General features: G+C 36.9%; 1 pseudogene; it reads left to right on the plus strand.

Moving 5' to 3' along the window:
- The first annotated feature begins 6,136 nt into the window (after positions 1-6,136).
- LOC102023821 lies at positions 6,137-8,309 on the plus strand (annotated as a pseudogene).
- The last annotated feature ends 9,619 nt before the right edge of the window (positions 8,310-17,928 follow it).

The following is a 17,928-nucleotide window of genomic DNA, read 5'->3' on the forward strand; positions in this document are numbered from 1 at the left end:
ATTCTGGCCACAACCCTCCCTAGGGTGGGTCTTCCACACCCAGAGCTATGCTGAGCCAGTTTAGCTGGGCATTTCTTACTCAAGTTGACACAATCAATTCGCCATCGCAGCCCAGTGAAAATTTCTGAAGGACCATGAAATGGCAACAGATCAACCTCATGTTTAAAAAATTTACTTTGTTTAAGAGAATCCCCCCACAGAACCAGGTATCTGGTTCATTTTATGTTTACATTATTTGGAACTCATAATTTCATACCTAGAGCTACAGTATAATCCCCAGTACTTTACACAAATCCTAACATCAAAGATAGTACTCATCCAATTTTAAACATGTCCCTGTGGCAGATGTATTGGAGTAATTGACTAATTCTAGCTAAAGGCTCAGAGTGGAAATTACACATGTCAGCTCTAAGCTAAAACAGGTAAGAGCCAGTGAACTTTCTACTGTCTACTGTCTTTCTCTTACCAGTTATCATAATCACTTTCATACCACCGGAACAAAATACCCCACACCCACAACTTAAAGGAGAAAAGCTTTATTTGGCTTCATGGTTTCATTTCAGTCTGTGGCCTGCTGGCTCCAAGGTAGTCAGGCAGCAGGATGACAAAGAGACATGGAAGAAGAGGCACTTAACCCATGTCAGCCAGGAAGCAAAGAGAAGGGTGGAGCTGGAAACAAGAACACACCCTTCCAGATATCTCACACCCCCAGTGACTCACCTCTTCCAACAAGGCTTCATCTGCAAACCTGAGGTGTTTGGGGGACATTTTATATCTAAATCATAGCATCCTACCTCTGGCTCCCAGAAGACCCTTCAGCATCTCATTATTCAAAAATGCATTTAGTCTAGCTCTAAGAATTGCCAGTCTTAACAGTTCCAACACTGCTGAAAAGTCCAATTCCAAGTCTCCTCCGAGAATAGGAGGGAAAAATAGAAACAACATAGGGGAAGGGGGATTGAAGAGAGGGGAGGGAAATTGGAAAAAGCAATTAAGATATATCATGTACAGGTACAAATTCCTTATGATGAATGTTATCATTATGTATATCTAAAATGTACCAATAAAACTAATTTTTAAAAAATAAAGTATAACTGGTATAAGGAAGAAAAAGTCTTTTCTGAGGCACAAAGCAAACTCTCAGCTCTGAGCCTAAGTTAATTTTTTCTCATTGCTGAGACAAAATACCCAAAACCCAAAGTTAAAGGAGGAAAAGTCTATTTAGGCCACAGTTTGTAGAGGTTTCAGGACATAATTGCCTGGCTCAAACGCAGGGCAGCATAGCAGAGGGGCATTGCAGAGGAGAAACAGTTCATGGCAGGCAGAAGGCAACAAGCAGCAAGTGACAAGCAATAAGCAGTAACCCTCCTTCTGCCCCTTATATCTTACTAGGCTACCTGCCTATAGAGCAGGGCAGCAGCATGGAGCACCCATAGTCCTACCAGAACTATGTCAAACCAATCAGTGGACTAATTTAGTAATCACACAACCTTAATCCCAATATCACATGACCTAGATCCAGCCACCTCTGAAACCCCCCCCATGACCATATGAGGCTTTGAGGGCAAATCTAGACACAAGCCACAAGAGAGTCCTTATAAAAATCAAAAAGAAAGTTAAATATCCCAACATACAGTAACACAAAGTAAATCATCTTATTCCAAAAGGGAGAAACAGAGAGGGAAAATGGAATGAGACCATAACAAGACTGAAATCTATCAAGAAAAGCATTAAATTCCATAGCTCAGTATCTAGCATCTGAAGCAGGTTGTGGTGAGACATGAGTTGCAAAAGGCTTGAGCAGCCCCTCTGCTACAACCTTGCTTGTTACAGCCTCACAGCCTGTTGGCTGAACTGTCTCCACTCACTACAGGAGATAATTCACATCCTTGGCATCTCCAACTTCCTTGAGTCTCTATTATATCTTCAGCTTCACTGTCACAGTTTCATATATTGCCCTCTTAGGGGCCCCTGACAGGACTGTGACCCTCTTATGCATCATTGACTGGCTTCTCAGGCCTTTTTCTGAAATAAGAACAAGGTGGAGGATTTTGTTAGCCCGTTGTTCTTCTATTGTGCATCCCTGTAAAATCAGTACTGCATGGAGGATGCCAAGATCTGCTCTTGGTGGAAGAAGTAGCCAGGACTTCTTAGATTATAGTTGCAGCAGCATTTGAATACCTGGATGACTGAACTTTGTATGCTTGGATAACTAAACATGGAGATATACTTACTTAGATGGCCCTGAGTGAGCAGATATCTCAGGTACTATCTTCTCAAATTAAATAATTACAGTTTTGCACCCTTGAGCCTGTGAAGGGTAGGATCTGGTCTATTCTCTGAGGTCTCTTCAAGCCATCTTTCTTATGGTCCTGATGCAAAGCACCTGCGTTCTTTTTAATGTTAATTTTTCTAGCAACTATGCTCTCCTTTGCCCCCACCTCACAGGCACAGTGGTATCTTGGTTCATGATCTCAGTTCTTTTCACAATTCTGGTTTCTAATCTAATCGGATGAGAACCAAATCAAATTCAGTGGCTCAGTTCAGTGTTGACCATATGGATAAAATTGATTTGATTCTTGACCAGAATCATGGATAGAATTGAGTTCATATAGAGAAATGGACACAACTAGAGTCCATAATCATAAGTGAAATAAATCAGACCTGCATGTGTAAACACCATATTATCTCACTAATATAAGAACCTGAAAGACTGAATAAAATCTAAAAGGTACAATAGATATTGTGAAAGGGAAAGAAACTGCTCAAAAGAAAAGAACGATTGGGATGAAGGAAAAGAGATAAGAAAGAAAGAAGGGGAAAATATGTATATATGTATATATACAGGATAGCTCAAATATTTGTACTACTGATTTCTATTGCTTTATTGAAAGGAACAGTTAATGTTTAATTGTTTGATCAATCTTACATACCTATATATGTTTACCTGCATAACCAATTTTAAGGTATCAATATGTAATACAACAATCATTGTTAATTTCCTATCACCTTGTCTGAAATTCTGTATTGTTTGTATTGTTTTCGTGTTATTTTGTAATTGCCTGTGTGTTTATTAATATGTTTTTGTTCTTTTATCTTTAATATAAAAAAAGAATTGAGTTCATTAACTGAGATATCACTGTATTTCTTTTCTGGGAAAACTGAAGATTTGTCAGATCTGCCTTTTGCCCCTGATTTTTACTATAGATTTGACTAAAAGCAGCCTGCAGTACCGTGTGACAGCCTAAACATTGGACTACCTTGAAATTTCCTTTGCCCAATTAATTAGTCCACCACCCTTTGTGTCCCACAAAGTCTCAAAACATGAACAAATAAAGGCAAATTTTCTGCCATAGTATAACAGTCCAATATCTTTGGGTCCTTATTCCCAACTGAAAACTACTGATCCCGGCCTTTACTACCTGCATTTCTGCCAGCATTCCGGTCTTTTGTGCTCGATTACAAGCAGGTTTGGTGAGATGTGAGTTACAAAAGGCTTGAGCAGCCCCTCTGCTACAACATTCTGCTCTCTGCTTATAACATTCTAAGATTTCTCTAGCTGACATCTCCAAATCTTCCTAAATTCCTCCTGTAAACCAGTTCCCATGGCTTCTGAATCACATAATCACATATGGTCACAATAGTGACCCCATTTCTGATAACCATTTTCCCATCACTGGGACAAAATACCCAACATTTACAGCTTCACAGAGGAGAGGTTTATTTGGGTTCATGGTTTCAGTTCATTATCAGCTGGCTCTAAGGCAGAAACAGAATTGCAGAGAAGCACGACCAAGGAAAAGGTGCACAGCTCATGACACTCAGGAAGAAAAGTCAGAAGCAGGGATACAAGAACAAGAATATACTATTCCAGAGCACTCCCCCACTTATTCACCCCTTCCTACCAGGTCCAATTCTGAATGTGAGACTTGTAGGGGACATTTTAGGTCTAACCTATAGCAGCAAGTCACAAAAGTCTCAGAAACCATGTATTCCAGATTTTAAAACTGCCAAGATAAAATGGGAAGTAAGCAAGAACTATACACATATGCTGTATCCTTGAGATTTCAATGTTTTATTCATATTAAAACTAGGTCTCATTTTTCTATCTAATCATTTTCATACTGTACTCTCATATCTGCAGAATGCTTTATGACTTGCAAGCCACTTTAAGCTTGAATGTGTCTTGAACTTGTCTTTGGAAGGTAATAGAGCATGCAGAAGTGGCTGAACAACCAATCAGCAGTAAAATATGGAGATAACAAGGAAGTTCATGCATCAGTCTCCTTGTAGAAGTTATTAAACTCTTTCTATGGTGTTCTACTTGGTCTGAGCTTTATGACTGGAGAAGTAGGAAGGAAAAAGTAATAATTCAGGCACTTACACTGCCGAGGGTGTTGTTCTAATAAGATTCCAGGCTCCCAACACTCCTAACAAGAATAGTATTGATATATTAGGGCTGAATAGCTTAGGGAATTACATAATTATGCCACATGCATGTTTTATACATGCCTAGAATGATGATCACATGAACTAAGGGAATAAGAAATGACAGTTTAATTGATATCATGTTTCAATTCCTACTAGAGCAATAAAATTTATAATTTCAATTGCAGTAAATTTCCCCACCATATCCTTGCCAAAATTCTTGGGGGTGATTGTCAAAGTAATTAAAAATAATTGAGGAAAAGAATGCTAATTAAGGCTATAAATTGGTTAAAATGATGCTAAAATTGGTTGTATAAATGTAATGTATATTATTGTTTATATAGTATGATTTGAGAGTCTCTCATTTTTCAAAAATAATATGTTAAATGTGATCAGGTTTTCATTAGTTTCATGTCATTAAAACCATAATCTGGAACTAAAGTTATGGTTAGATTAGTGGACATCTTAGTCAATGATATATTCCTGTGTATTTTATGAAATTTCTTTTGTCTTTTGCCTTTTTAAAAATGAGAACTCTAAGGAGGTTGGAGCTCACCTGAGTAAGAAATATGAAGGAGAGGCTAAGCTGAACCCTGCAGGCTACTGAGTTAATTTGCACCCCTCTGAATCCTTATGCTCTTTCTTTTGATCCTTTGTATAGCCATTTATGGTATCACTTCCAGTTCTTGGAAGACAAAAAAATATCATTTTGTTTTGTTTCTTGTTTTTTGCCTCCTTTGCTACGGTAGGACCTCTCTGTTGCCTTTGAGCTTTGGATAATCAGAGCACTTCCTGGTTAACCAGAGTCTCTTCCATCGACTTTCCCAGTCTGTTTTTGAAAGAAAAAAAGGAGCAAAAGTACACAATTTACTTAATGGATCTTCACTCTCTAAGACCCAGTAGAATTCTCATTATCGGTGCTGATTTAGGAAATGTGAAGGGTATGACCTGATTAGTTCATATCATGCCAGTTCCCTCCTGCTGGACTCTTCCTTCATGCAGAATATCTTCTCTTGAAATTCCAGTTGACCCATCCAGCTACTATACCAAATATTTCAGTTGCTTCCTCTGAGTGTCTCAGGCCAGAAATCAATTTTAAACTGTTACATTATGAAAAAGGAGAAAAACAAAAGCAAGAATATTAAGAATTTGATGCACTATTTGTCAAGCACAATTTCATTTACATTATTATATGGTTCATCATTTAATTAACTCACAAAAATTTCCACAGCTGTGAATAATGTATCCTCTGTTATTGTGAGGTAAACACTCTGTAGATATCTACTAAGCCCATTTATTCAAAACTTTGGTTCAGTACTATTTCTGTGTTGATTTTTTTGTCTAATTGATCTACAATATGAACAATGGGGTATTATGTACACCACTACAATTATATTAGTGCTTATTTAATTTTTCATGTTCATTAATGCTTGTTGTATATAGTTGGGTGTGTTTGTGCTTGGTGCATATATATTTATCATAGTTTTCTCTTCCTCTTAGATTGTTTGTCTGACAAGTATATAATGACTTTCTTTGTCCCTCAATCAGACATGCCTTCAAACCAACTTGGTCTGAAAATAAAATAGCTACCACTACATTTACAGGTTCCTGTTGCATGGAGTATTGTTTTCCATCCTTTGACTTTTGGTCTATGAATTTCTTTTAAAAAAACTGTGTTTCTTGAAAGGGAAACTGTCACTGAGAAGTCATGGTGAAGGCAGAGCCCTCTGCTGCCAATGCCACATCAGAAAAATGGCAGAAAAAAGCTGCAGGAATACCAAGCCACCAAGGGAAAATTGAAGAACCAAAATACCAAGCCTTACCTAAAAGCCAAGAATAATTGCCCAAATCCACCACCTTCTATATCTACCATTAACCCAAAAAGGATGTTATAAGCCACGTTGTTATGTATGTCAAAGCTACAAGGCCCATCAGCATTAAACTCCAGTTCAGACCAGCTAATATCACAGTGTCCAAGAAGCCAAAGTTAAAGGCATCAAAACTTGTGGGCAAAAGTCTGACTTTAAGAGGTGTTTCTTCTAACCCAAACTGTAAACCTTCCAGCAAGAATCACCAGCACATAAAGCTGGATCATCCACTAAGGGGAAACTGTCAAGATAACACATGAGGTCACCTAATGCACAGGGACCAAAAACTACAAAGCAGCAAATAACAGGTTAAGCAAATGTAAAATGTACAGATTCTTTGGGTAGCACCCATGTTGAAAATAAATCTTTGGATGGCTTTTTTAAAGAACTGAACAATGGGAGTTTGCCTCAAACTTTATCAGAACCTGAGAAGAAGCCAGATCCTGCTTACCACAAGTAAGCCAAAGCCTAACTCATAATCAAACCAAGAGCAATTTGACTCCTAAATAAGTCTTAGGCAAAAGTTTTGTGAATAGTGCTGTTCTCAAAGATAAGGCTAATAAACAATTTGTTAGAAAAACACAAATAAGGACTCTACCAGTAGAGGTTCAGCAACTCTGTAAAGCTTGCAAGACCAGAAAAACCCCAAAGGGCAGTTTTTGCTCACTTCATTCAGACCCTTAGTAAGTGGTCAAGAACATAAAGGATGTAAAGGTTAATGGGGTAAATATGAACGATGAAAAGAAACTAAGGTACAGTTTTACACTGTTACTGAAGAGAAAGTAAAACATGCCAAAGCCAAGGCATCGTCCAGTTTCCTGCAGGGAGGACCTAACAACAGACATCCAAACATCAAGAAAGATCAGAAGTCCACACAACCTTGTGTGTACTGCAAAAATCAAAACCATAAACCAGAGGCTTAATTTGACAGCTGGCAACTTTAACTCAGTCTTTCCAACCACTCCTAGCATAAGGGCAATTAGAACCAACAGCTTTCAACAAAGGGCACAGACTTTGGACCCCAAGTTGAAAAAGAATTTTCCCCTGAAGCATTTCCTGAGCAAGACAGTTCCCAAGACTCAAGCTAGTGTCACAACCAGAAATGAGAGAGGAGTACCAAATGGTACCCAAACTAACCCAAATATTAAAAGGACAACAGCAGAGGATCAAAGAAAACAGCTGGAAGAATGGCAGAAATCCAAGGGGAAAATCTATAAATGGCCTCCTATGGAACTTAAAACAAAAAGAAAAGTAAAAGAGGAAATGCATATTTCATTCTGGAAGAGCACTGAAGAAGAGGAAGAAAGGAAAGCACAGTTGGAACTGTCCCATAAGATTAACAGCACTCTGACAGAATGTCTGAGGTTCCCTGAAGAGGGTGCACTTTCTAGTGAAATAGTTACCATTTTGTCCAAAATTCCTGTGGCTGAAAAATTTGCTAAATTTTGTATCTGCAAATTAAAGCTATTGGCAAGAAAAGGCACATTTGATGTTATTGGGCTACACGAAGAAGCCATTAAAAATGGAGCAAAACCAATACAAGAGTTGCGGGAAGTTGTTCTTAATATTTTGCAAGATCAAAACAAAACTGCAGAAGGAACTGTCTCTTACTCACTAGTTGATGCAACTAATATCAGATTGATGAAAGAGCTGGCCAAGAAGATAGAATCTGGAGTGTCCTGTCTTCCTCCAGAAGAGATGGACCAGATTCCAGCAACACCCCAAATAACCTAGGCAGGACAGGATAGTCATCCTGGTATCAATTTACAGATCTCCTCAATCCCTAGAATAAATGGAATGTTATAAGTGCAAGACATGAAGCTTATCACTCCTGAGTGGTGTTTAGCAAGGACTGAGCAAGCAGTGTCCCACTACCGGGAAATGCTGCAGGAGCATGATTTGGTAGTGGCTTCTCTTGCGAAGATATTAGAAGTGGAAGAAACAGAATGCTTTGTGTTTCATAAAAATGAAGTCTTGCCTGTAATATTAGGGTTTGAAACCCTTCAATCATAATTTCTTAATGCTTTTTTAAAAAAAGTTATTTCAGAGTCTCCATAAGACTCCTTGTTTAGATGACCTGAAAAAAGTCATGTCATGGCAAGACATCATAGATGCAGATTATAGACTCTTGGGATTTAGAAAGTCATTCACTGGATTTACTCTCTAATTTTATATCCCCATTGGAAAGTCTTCAGTTTATGTGTTTAAAACCATAGTTTGCTACAGTTTTACAACATACATAAATTTCAAAGTATTAAACAGAATTTCCCCCACCACTGTGGAAGCAATTTGCACTTTACTGAAAAGCTTTAATTTCACTGCAATTATTTTCCATATCTGAAGATTGATGCTGCAGCAGGATGGACTCTTCTTTTGGTATCCACCCTAGTAGAGGGAGCCAGGTCTTACAGGTGGAAGAATGGAGGTTTGAAACTAGCATGCTAGGTCAGAAGGTCAAATCCTTCATGTTACAGCTGAGCTTATGCTGGCTATGCCTCCCTTCACTCAGCAACTACAAAGGACATGTATGAGTGATGCCTGACTACATCAGATGCAGCCAGGCTCAGAAACATCAAAACAACACCCAGGATTTGGAGTTTGATTTATTTACATCAACGGGCACTGATCAAGATTATTTCCAAAATATCAGGCCCTAATCTCAGTTGTTCTAGAGTTTATATAGGATAAGCAAGCAGGAAGTACAGAAGCAGAATGGCTTATCAATAGGGCTTGGTTTATACAAATGCATGATAGTGACCAGCTGTGCATCACAGTGACCAGCCATTTCTAAGGGACAGTAGTAATTGAAACTGGAAAAGGAACTGTTACTTGGCAACTAAGAAACTCAAGTGTAATACTGTGGGGTGACATTTTCTGTTACAGCCTGACCTCAACTCCCTGACCTTAGATATCTCCCACAGTTGTACCTCATCCAGTCACAAGGAGTGTTGAGAGGAAGCTGACCCACAGTTGCTCTGAGTCCCAGGTTCTGTTCACCCCTCCCTAAAATGGCATCTGGTCAATTACTCTATCCAGGGCATGCTTAGACTGGAGTTACTCACCAGCTGTTGTAGTTCACAGCATCCACTACTCCATTCACTGGTGAGTTTCTCCATGGAGGCCTTGGTGTCACCTGCCTTCACTCTGGCCCTGAAGATTTGAGCCTCCTCTCACAGTGTGAGTTAGGAGTCTGGGAAAAGTGCAGTTTGCCGCCTCCTTTTCTATATGGAGATCTGTCTCTTCATTTTCTCTGTGCATTCCAGTTCTCTGTTCAGATCCTTCCTATGTCCTGGGCATTCATATCTCTCCTTTTCTTTCCCAAGTTTTTATATTCAGTGTCAACTTTCTGAATCTTGAAGAGGCTGGTTTGCTGTTGTTTACCACTCCACCATCTTGCCAGAAGTTTTTTTAAGCTATTTTATTTTAAATAGAGCAGTAAAAAAAAAAAAAGAACAATAGCAGCAGACCAACCCCACAGACATAAACAAAACAAAGCAAGGACATTAAAAGTGATACAGGGCAGAAGTATAAAAATTTCTGAAAAAAATACACTGTGACATTCAAATATGACCATGTAATAAAAGTCATTATTTTGTGAACAGTATCACTGAATTGTTACCTTTTTTATAGAACCTTTCTCTGAGAAGATTCAGTTCTTTAATCTTTATGATACTTCATTATACTGTACCATGAATCTCATATTGAACATAAAGGAATTTCTTCATTTGCTACTGTGTAACTGCAATGCAGTGGCCAAAATGAAAACAAGTCTTCATCTCTCTTTTGGTGTAAGAATGTATACAAAAGATAACAGTGGAATATGTAAGTAGCCTAAAAATATGAATAGAAACAACTGAAGCCATCCAAAGACCCTAGAGTTCCTATCTGTTGCAATGAAATTCTACTTTCAAAATAAGCTAGAAAGAGTCAATATGCACCATAATATAAAATCAGCTTATTTCCTGGGTGTCTACTTCATATTATCTAAAAATAACTTTTTTCATCCATTATTCTAGACTTGAATAACATTTAGTTGGATTGGAAAGAACATGGAAATGAGAGTTGAAACACTGCTTACTGAACCTAGCTTGTGCCTAGTCAGATCTGTAGTTTGAGGATGTCATTTAATCTTCCTGTGACCTATTTCCACATCTATAAAATAAGGGGCATGTTTCTATATTGTCTGTTTTGCATGAGAAAAACTAACAGAATACATGCTATTAATTATCTAAGAATACTTTCCATTTCATTTATCCTTCCACATTTTCATTATCAAATAATCATAGGATATAATAAGTAATAAGTTATCTGTTCTATAAGATCATAATTGACTAGGATAACAGTCGTGTAAACAAATAATTAAACAATATTACCATTGAGCCCAAGCGTTATAGAAGAGCGGAGTAGTTACAATGGTCAGAAAGGCTGCAAGAAAAAATGCAGAAGATTAGAGCCTTGAAAGATGACTACTTTATTGTTGTACATAATCTCTCTTTTTCTCTCCTTACCACTACTGTAATAAATATTTGTTTTTTTCTATGATTCATTAGAAACCAGTGCTGTGTCCAATCATTGCCATAAATAATGTTTTCCTCTGACTATACTGCAGCAATACAGTTGCCAAAATGAAATCAAGGCTTCATCTCTCTTTTGGTGTGAGAATGGATCCAAAATAGAACAATGGAATATAGAAGTAGCCTAAAGACATGAATAGAAACAACTGAAGCCATCCAAAGACCCTAGAATTTCCATGTCTTATAACAAAATTCTACTGTCAGAAGTCTACAGATGTCCTGTGGCATTGTAGCTTCCTTGTGTTTAAACACTTTAATTTTTGTGTGTTTATTCTCAGCCTATAAGAACATATAGTGACATCCTTAGTACCACAGTGCTAAGGATCTCTGTCATAGCAGTGCACTGCAGCCAGCCTCTACTGACACAGCCAAAGGGACAATAGAAATTTCCAAAGGTATCTTAGATAAAATTAAAATTATGTTTTTATGTTGAAAAGTCCTCAAACTGAGAAGTTTGTTGAAAGAGAACATAATTGCATTGCTGGGGAAAAGTATGGGAGACAACATTTTAGGAAGTAATTCATTCACATGTCTAAAGAACTTGAAAACGTGCATACTATTGGACATTGCTGGGACATAGCCCTATTTATAAAAAAATGTATAAAGATGATTATATCAGGATTGTTTCTGGTGATAAAAATATAAAAAATTCAATAATAAGGATGGTATATTAAAATTGTAGCACATCTATTAGTATACAATACTTTCACTAAGTAGAGCTTGGCAAAGAGCATATACAACATTGGAAAATATTTAGTTTATAATATTAAAGCATTAAAAGACAATACAAAGTTAAATAAATGTTGAATTTCAGGTAAGAAACATACTTTTAAATACATTAAAAAATTGATAGGAAATACACCAAAAAATTCTGAATGATTGCATTTGAACAAGATAGACTAAGAGCTACATTATCTTACTTTTTAATATAAGTATGTTCCATGTATTATTGAATGAGTTTCAGAAAAAGAATTGTTTGTTTTATATGCAAAAACTCAGGATGGGCTCTTTGCACATGGTGTTCAACACACAGACAGCCATAGAAATCAGTGATTAACATGAGCCCACACACAAAATCCAAAAGGATGTCAGCAAAGAGATGTGCTAAGGGAGGCACAGTGACATAAAACAGGAAAGTTAGATTCCCAGAATTTATGAGTAATAACAAGATAATTGCAGAGAAAATGCCATTAGAAACAAATGCATCTGATTTTCAAAATGACCAGCACGATGGATGAATTCAGAGTGTCTCTACTAATGAAACTTAATTTAACCCAAGAATTAATTCAATAAATCTTTATTAAGTTCCTTATATATGCCATGTCCATTCTATATGCCTGGACACAAAGATAAGTATGACATTATCCCTGCCTTCAAGGTACGTAGGAGAGTGTTGTTCAATGCTGTGGTTTTATAATTAATTTCCCCTTGGAAAAATATCTTTAAAAAAGAAAATTTTAAGTATTTCATCTAGACTAATGGAAAGTAAAGAAAATTAAATTCGAAAAAGACTGACTCATGAAAGAGATAAAACTTTGGAGTTAGAAAGTCAAGTTAGATAAAAGTTCAATAATTCACATTGATATTCCACAGCTGCTAATACTAAAATAGGTTTGAGGAAGAGGCCAGCGTTCCAGAAGTGAGTCAGTTAGCCACCATCATTGTTGAGTGCCCACTTTGGTCAGAGCAGTGTAAATATCACTTGTAAATAGTGCACAAAGGACAGAGCATCTGATCTCCTCCCCAAGAAGGCTATACATTGATTTGCAAAACAAAGTACACACACAAAAGAGTTAAGCCAAATTTTTCTACATTGCACTTGTTCAATAAGTCTGAATGGAAAAAATACAGCGGAGTGAAAAAGGCACCACGCTGCACAGGGGTGAGAACCACAGATTTGGAGTTAACTGACTCAGGTAGGACCCAGGCATTAGTGTTTTTAAGAAGATTCTCCCAAGTGGTTTTGGTGGTTAGCCAGTGTTGGCTAAAGGAAATGCATGTCTGAATAAGAAGAGATGATTAACTTGAAATAGGTTACGGATTTTTTTGTGACTTATTTGAGAAGCACCTTCAAGTGGTGTAATTAATTTGGCTCATTAGACTCAGGCTCCTTGAAAGCCAGGATCATGTATTTATTCACTTCCTTATGAACACAATATTAAGTTAACATTTCTTCAAGTCAATAAGATACATAACATTTTAAAATCACTTAGGCCAATGAGTAAGATGAAAATAATGTTCAGAGGAGATTTTTTCAATGTTATTACAGGGCCGAGGATATAGCTCAACGGCACAAGCGCCTGCTCGATTGCCGATACAAAAAAAAAAAAAACACCTTCGATGTTATTACAGGAGGATGGAAAAACGCAAACACTAACACCATTTGAGCACTCCCTCATATCAAGTGCTTCACTTACAGTGTCGCATTCACAATCAGTGAAAACTGCGCTTAACCTGAATGAGAGACTTAAGGTCAACATCACTCCGTACTGAGCAGCAAGTCTAGATTTTACAAATGGTATTTTGGGTCTTCTTGATAGATGACCAAATGTATGTGAACGTATACCCTATGAACCAACAAAGTCTCAAATTTCTGAACTGCGTTCCAGCTGGGTTGTAGCTGCTCTAACGGTGAAGAAACGGCATGTGACTTAATTAAGGTATTTACCTAAATACAAGATTAAGGCTCTTAACAGTAATCAGGCAGGTGGAGCAACATCTGGTGTTTCTGGAAAATAATTCCTGTTTCTTTGACTCTTCTCACACAGGATTCCATTATAAATGCCGTAAAAAAGCAAACATGGCCCATTTCCCTTTGTTTTGGAGTATGAATTAATTGCTTTATAATTTAGATGGAGTTTTCACTATCTCTTATTCCTCTGTTTACATTTAACCTTTTTCTTTTATCCTTTTATCCTTTTGGAGTACCTGAAAAGAGATATTTCCATTCTAAATGATATCATACATTATCTATAATAGCAGGTTATACATCAACTGAAATAACAAATTCATATGTCAGATAGGAGTTCTCACACTTGATATTAAAGACAGCAACTCACCTTAAAAGGCTGTTCTGAACAGCATTTTGCTAGAAACTGTGAAAAAATAGACATTTTAAGCGGTAAATTTGTTTAAATACTGCAACTGAGGTCATTTTAGACAATATCCTCTACTCAAAGATAAGTAAAGCCTCTCAATTTAAAAAGAAAATTTCAATACTCCAAGAAGAAAAATGAGAAACTATCCTAAAAGCATTCAGCAATCTTGATATAAACAAAGTAAATCACAAAATTGGTTTGTGATTCTTCAGATAACTAGAAATTGACTCTCTTGATAAGTTCTGTGCTTGAGTATAACCAAAGTCAATTAACTTGAACAACAGCTGGTAATATATTGCCAAAAGGTAACATAGCTAAATCCTTCTGTATTTAAAATGCTTCAACTTTGCAACTTCACCTACAAAAATCATACAACTTACACACATTTTCTATTTTATATTAATAGTTTTTGCTTTGAAAACCTTAAATTCATTGTTAGAATTCTCTGTTCAGGCCTCTCTCTCTCTCTTTCTCTCTCTCTCTCTTTGAAACATCCACTCTCTTATTAAATTGTTTGTCCATATTTTTAAAAATTATCAGACTTTTAATATTCTTTCTTACCTATTTATCCTCCTTCAAATTTATGTGCGGCTTTTCTGATTTGTTTTGGGAATACAAACTGCAGTGTTCTAGTGGGAGCTTGGTTTTGACTGTGTATTGGTGATAACCCACAAAGCTTCTGCATTGTTCTGGACAGAAGAAAATAGCACTATGCATAAATTGCCTTGAGCTATCCCTCTGAAAATCTTTGGCAGATCTTCCTAATTGCCTGAAATGGCGCTTTGGAGTTTAGAGGCTCTTTCTAACTTAGATGCCAGATGAGGGCTTTTGTATAGGCCAACCTCAGGAGGCTGCTCTGAAAAAGGTAAAGGCCTTGGGCAGGGATGCCTAAGTAAAGCTCAGACATCTTCTTTACTGGGGACCTGGGTGGTCAACTTATGTAATAACATTACATTCCATTACCACCCATTTTCATTCCCTAAGTTTCGCATCACTATGCTCTCTTTCATTCTACATTTCAAGGTGAAAGATCAAAGTGAAGTGAATGATGACAAAATAGTTCAAAGATTACGTAACCAAGGCACAACTCAAACCATAAAACAAGTTGCTACAGTAAACCACAAAACCTCAACTGAATAAAAACACTACAAAGAGAGGCAATATACACTGCTCAAATTTGGTTTGTTGAAAGGAAATTATTTGGGGAAACAAGGTTAAGAGGTGATCTCCTACGAGCTTCCCAGGAGCATAGCCCTGAACTCTTAGGTGAGGCTGAGGCCATCCACAATAAGCACAGTGCTTTGCCCAGCGTATGGCCCATATTCTTACCTAGGAATTGTGTACAAATAAAGTTTTTCATTTCTCTACTTCTCTCCCTTAAATTGCTATTTTGCACACATATTATCTTTTTATTTCTAAATGGAAAAGCCATTGAATACTACATATTTAGAGTACATGCATTTACGTTCTGTGTGGGGAATTGATACATGTACATCATATAGCTTAATTTCTATTTCTATCCCCTTTTTCTTCCCTCCCTAACCCTCTCCCATCTCTCAATCCCCTTCCTTTTTGTACATGTTTGCAATACAGACTGCTTACATTCCTGTGTGGAGCTAGTACATGTACCCAGCAACTCTGCATTTCTTTTTTTGTGATGTTTCCCTTCCCTCCCATCTCTTCCCTTCATCTCTTGATCACCTTCTCCTTTGAGAAGGTTTTACCTCCCTACTTTGTTATCTATTTTTCATTTTTTTCTTTATTTATATGTTGTGTTTCTTATGCAAGAGAAGCCATGAAATATTTAATTTTCTGTACCTAATTTATTTCACTTAAAATTATGGTCTCAAGGGGCATCCATTTCTGTATAAGTGACTCAGGTTTATCTTTCTTTATGGCAGAGCAGTACTCTGTGGTGTCTAAATACCATATATCCTTTATCTATTCATCTGGTATTGACAAACAGGCTGCTTCCAAGATTTAGCTATTACGAAATGTGCTGCTATGAACATTGGTATGCATGTGCATCACTAAATGTGCATGCGTCACTATATGCATGTACCATTAAATTGGTATGCATGTATCACTAAATGATAACTTTTATTCTTTTGGGAAGATACCTACAAGGAGAATAGCTGGGTCAAATGGAGGTTCTAGAATCAATGTTTTGAGAAATCAACATACTGATTTCCAAAGTGGTTGTAATCATCTACATTCCCACCAACAGTGTAGAAGGGTTCCTTTTTCCCTGCAGCCTCCCCATTATTTAATTTCTTGATTATGGCCACTTTTTCTGTGTAAGATGGAATCTTGCTGATGTTTGAATTTGCATTTCTCTAATGGCCAGCATGAACTTTTTGGCCATGTGTATTTCAATGAAATATCTATTAAATTCACCAAGCCTTTATCTGACTGGGTCTCTTATTTGGGGAGTGTTGAATTTCTTCAGTTCTTTTTCTAGTCTAGATATTAGTGCTTTGCATGAGAAATAGCAGGCAAATATTTTTCCCACTCTGTAAGTTGTCTCTTCCCTCTACCAGTTGTTTCTTTATAATTTGATGTGATTCTATTTGTTTATTCTATACTGTTTTGTGTGCAGTTAGGGCCCTGTTCAGAAAGTTCATGCCTATGCCTATGACTTCAAGAGTATTATCTATTTTGTCTTGTAGCAAGTTAAGTGTTTGGGTTTTAAATTTAGATCTTTAATCCACTTTGATTTTAATTTAGTACATGGTCAAAATATGGGTCTTGATCCAGTCTTCTGTGCATGGATATCCAATTTGCCTGGCACTATTTAAGAGGTTATATTTCCTCCAGTGTATGTTTTTGGTCCCTTTGTTTTAGAACAAATAGTTGAATGTCTTTGGGATTGTTTCTGCATTCTCCGTTCTGTTTCATTGATCCTCATGTCTGATTTTGTGCCAGTACCATGTTGTTTTTGTCACTGCAGCTTTGTAATAAAGCTTTGAGTCCAGGATTATGTTGTCTCATGCTTTCATCTTCTTATCCAGGACTACTTTTGCTATTCTAGATATTTGCTGGGTCAATATGAATGCTAGGACTTTTTCTAGTTCTATGAAGAATGCGTTGGAGTTTTTATTGGAATTGTATTAAATCTGTCTATCAATTTGGGAAGTATGGGCATTTTTACTGTATTAGTTCTACTCCAGAAACAGGGAATGTCTTTCTATTTTCTGATGTCCTCTTTAATTTCCTTTTTCAGAGTGCTGTAGTTTTTGTTATGTAAGCGTATACTTCTCTGGGAATAGCTAACTATTGGCCTTTCTTCTGTGCCAGGATCCATTTACTTGATGTGGGAAGTTGCAGTCCAGTACAGTTTTATAGCACACTGTATCGTTAAAGACTCCAAGGCAATCCAGATATTGGCATTCCCCCCCAAAAAAACACAACTAATAGCGACATCTGTGTCACTTTGACTATGGAATTAAAATCAGAATTGATTATAGGATGAAAGGCAAACTGAATATTGCAAACCCTGGGCCAGTAAAGTACCACTCTTAACCATAGAAAACGTATCTGTAATTACAGAGTGAAAACTAAAACCAACGAACTATTGGCCTACTAATGACCTAAAATAAATATCTACTAAATGGAACAACTTTACTCCTAATAATAATAGACCAGTATTTTATAGCAGTTAAATATATCAGAATTTATGGGACATAATAAAAGCAGTGCTAAGAGGAAAGTTCATAGCTATGAATGCCCATATTAGAAAAACAGACCAAGCCCAAATAAAGAATTTAATGATGTACCTCAAGGTCCTAGAAAAAGAACAATTTAAATCCAAAGCTAATACAAGTAAGGAACAAAAATCAATGCAAAGAACCAATGAATTGAAGAGTTGGATCTTCAAAAGAATAAACTAAAGACAAGCCCTTAGCCAATCTAGCCAATCTTTTTGAGAGAGAGAGAGAGAGAGAGAGAGAGAGAGAGAGA

Source organism: Chinchilla lanigera, unplaced genomic scaffold (genome assembly GCF_000276665.1).
Source record: "Chinchilla lanigera isolate Chin_1 unplaced genomic scaffold, ChiLan1.0 scaffold00025, whole genome shotgun sequence".
NCBI classification, from domain to species: Eukaryota; Metazoa; Chordata; class Mammalia; order Rodentia; family Chinchillidae; genus Chinchilla; species Chinchilla lanigera.